This window comes from Limulus polyphemus, unplaced genomic scaffold, assembly GCF_000517525.1.
Source record: "Limulus polyphemus unplaced genomic scaffold, Limulus_polyphemus-2.1.2 Scaffold853, whole genome shotgun sequence".
Lineage (NCBI taxonomy): Eukaryota > Metazoa > Arthropoda > Merostomata > Xiphosura > Limulidae > Limulus > Limulus polyphemus.
Genome location: NW_013666463.1, coordinates 1,067 through 4,709, shown reverse-complemented (window position 1 = coordinate 4,709; position 3,643 = coordinate 1,067). Strand labels below are relative to the sequence as shown.

Below are 3,643 nucleotides of genomic sequence, written 5' to 3'. Positions count from 1 at the left end.
TATTTACAACTCTCGTTAACTCAAAATGACAACTGTAAACCACCAGGATCTGATTACAAACGATGCTTAATAAAGATCTGTATTCATTCTTATCCCGAATAACGCGCAACTAGAAATATCCCCAATACCAGAAAACACACTACCACATCAAGCGTAAGTTAAGAACTGACTGTGCTTATTTTTATCATCTGACATTTTGAAAACCAAAAAGTAAAAATTAAAGTAAATCTTTCATTTGAATCGTTGTTTGTTATTTTACACACTATGTAACTCCAACTTGTGTTTCATTTATGAACGAAGTTATAGAATACATCTTAAACACGATTTTTAAAGCGTTTGAGCAAATACTTTTACTTGAAGAAAGGCGTGAATTATTAAGAGTATAAATTAAAACACTCCTGATGCTGTTCAATTACGTTAGAATACAATTACTGATTTATCTCCTTACTAAACTTAACAGTAGTTTAACTTACCAAAAGTAAAACGAACTCGGAAATTTTGAAAACATTTTCCCCTGCCATGACATTTCTTGGCGAATTCGTTCTATGAAACATCCGAGCCTCAAAACATTGACTAAGCCTATACTATTACACGCCGGTATAGAGACACAGCAGTTGTCAGGGGAAGATCTACACTTGTGTACTGATGGTATGTGATGACGATGGATCTCTTTTCACTGCAGTGCACCACAGCGGTGAATGAGGTAAGCTTCCCTGCAGCCGATAGTATATTTGCCTTTCAATGATCAACTTCTTACGCAGATGACGGAAGGATGAAACATTGAAAGATTTGTCAAACGTAACATGACAAGAATTGTTTAGCTTTTGGACTTTTAAACTTAATTATTATAAATCATATTATTAAAGCACAAGATCCGTGTCATTGTACATCTCAAAACATTAATTCTTCCCTGTCAAAATTCCGTATCAGTAAAAAATTCCAACTGTTGAGATTACATCCTGTAATATTAAAAAAAAACTGCTTATACAGGATTTAAAATACTAAGTATTATAAATTACAAATTATTTATGTGCATTCTCCAATCTGCGGGTTCGAATCCTAACACCGAATATCTTCCCCCTTTCAGCCGTGGGGCGTTATAAGTTACGGTCAATCCCACTTTTCGTAGGTAAAGAGTATTCGAAGAATTAGTGGTGGGTAGTGTTGACTAGTTGCCTTACCTCTAATCTATCACTTCTAAATAAGGAACGGCTAGCGCAGATGGCCCTCGAGTGAAATTATACAAAACAAACAACGGGTAATTTCGGAAACTATATTTCAAAAATATCATAGATTAATAAGAAACATATTAACAAGATGCGCGATACAATGCATATTTTCTTATTATTCTACATCATCGCTTTATCTCTTGAAATGCGAGGTCAGGACTAACGCTATAAATAGACTACTGAGAAATTTAAATGAACTGGAAAATAAATCATTAGTTGTTGTATTCCATGGACTTTTCAGAGAATAAGAATACTTTTGTATACATTATTCATTGTTATCTTTCTTTTTATTATTAGTCTTTTGCAATTACAAGTGCTACAGTTGACTGATCAGTTGAGTCAAGGGCAGCTAGTTGTTTTAAGAACAAACCAGTTTTCACAGTGTTAACACCGTCTCAGTAACGTTTATAGCTACTATATACGTTATTAGATTGCGTACACGTCACTGAATTGTGATAACTTTTAACACAGTTTGTATATAATATAATTGCAAGTAGTTATTAATAACTTTCAAACAAGGATGGATAAAACATTTAAATGATACGAAAATTAATGAAGTAGATGTGCAATTTGACTAATTTTTTGAGAGGTAAATTGCATACCCAGCTTTGCCCTTCTTGTAAGCCCACCAGATCCGGTGAAAGTCTACAAGTAAAAGTGAACTCTCAGTACATAATGGACTTTCTTTTTCAAGCTCTTGCAATGTACTTTAAATGCATTACCTTGAAACGTGAATAAAATCACTACCTATATCTCCAGAATGTAACTTTATTAGCTCAACATTTAGCTATTACAGCTTCGTCAGGAGCTATTGATATCCTACAAGTTTACTAATTAACTGGATACGTGAACTTGTATGATATCGATAGCTCCTGACAAAACTGTAATAGCGAAATATTGAGCTAATAAAGTTACATTCTGGAGATATAGGTCGTGATTTTATTTACGTTTATAGAAATGTCTCATAATAAATTCCAGTTTGCGTTAAAAAAATTACGAATAATTATTACCTTAAAAGTTTTAGAGGTTATTGTAAGGAGACTGAACGTCTCCGTCTTTTTTCTCTTGAAAACACGCACAAATTTGCAAAGAATGAGCAAAATCTCTGTGAGGATTTTCAGTAGCGTTCATTCTCCAAGAAAACTGTTGTAAGACAAAGCAAGTTAGGAGGTGTAGAAGTCGAGAAATTTGGCAGAGATGGCAAAGCAGTTGTGTCACTTCTTGTTCAAAACAGCCCACTTCACAGTAGAGATGTGGTTAAGATTTCTACTGCCTGAATTTAGTACCTTTAATGCATTAAATATATTAATAAACTTCAATTTTGCTTTTATAAAAAAAACTATATTCTGCATCAAGAAATATGAAATACCTTAAAACTTGAATTATGAAATACAAATTCAGGCTTAAGCGCTTATTCTAACCCTAGTATAAACCAGAAGTTAAATGGTGTTAATCAGAAAAGAGCGTGAAATTAAATAGTAGCAATATCTTTATTCTCTGCATTGTAGCTGGATAATATACTATCGTATATTTTGGTTATTATGGGAAACAAGCCATAATGCTGAAAATTGTATTTACAATCTTTGAGGTGTAGAATTTTGTTGTGGTGTGAGTTTTGTTTCAACTCAACTATTTACAATAGCTAGTGCAGTAACGATATAGGGATTATTCTATAAAATATTTGTATATATACATGGGAAAGTTTAATATAAAGTTGGTTTGCTTTTGGACTATTAAGTTAGCATGCCAAGTCTGGTCAGGATCGGGCAATATGTTTAGGATGAGATGCGTCCACAGACAGACAGAAAGTTTTCCTTGATATTGGATTGTTACCGTACCGGTATGAGATGGTTAATAACACGAAAACTAAACTTATACCATCATAACTGACAAATATTAGTTCTCATAGTGAATCACCCCGCCCCCTGTAGCTCGGCGGTAAGTCTGCAGGCTTACGACACAAAAATTCGGGTTTCGATATTTAAGGTGGGCAGAACACAGACAGCCCACTGTGTAGCTTTGCGCTTAACCACCAACCACAGTGAAATGCAGTTTACAATATTGTCTCTAGCCATTAGAACTGTGAAACAAAGAAAATGATACACACACACATATATACATAAATAGATTTATCCTTGTTTACAATATTTCCAAAGCAAACAAAACATAAAAGCGTTGTAACATATAAACAATAAACAAGTTATCTGCATTGTGTACTATCATATTTTATAATGGCAGAGTATATATAGGGGACAATTAAAGGTACACATTATTTCATATAGCTTTAGCACTCGTGTTTTATGTCCACTCTTCAATTCTGTAGAATAGTTTATATTTAGACTGATTATACACACACACACACACACATATGTATAAAGCTGTTGTACTTAAACAATGTAGTTTTACAATAGCAC

At 33.4% G+C, this 3,643-nt stretch overlaps 1 protein-coding gene across 1 annotated transcript in view; it reads right to left on the bottom strand.

Moving 5' to 3' along the window:
* Positions 1-561, bottom strand: part of LOC106460878 (talin-2-like) — a 91,369-nt gene extending 90,808 nt beyond the window's left edge. The window contains exon 1 of the mRNA XM_013920634.2: positions 474-561. The gene's annotated coding sequence lies outside the window, so the exon portion shown is untranslated. The remainder of the gene's footprint in view (positions 1-473) is intronic.
* Between the last annotated feature and the right edge of the window lie 3,082 nt (positions 562-3,643).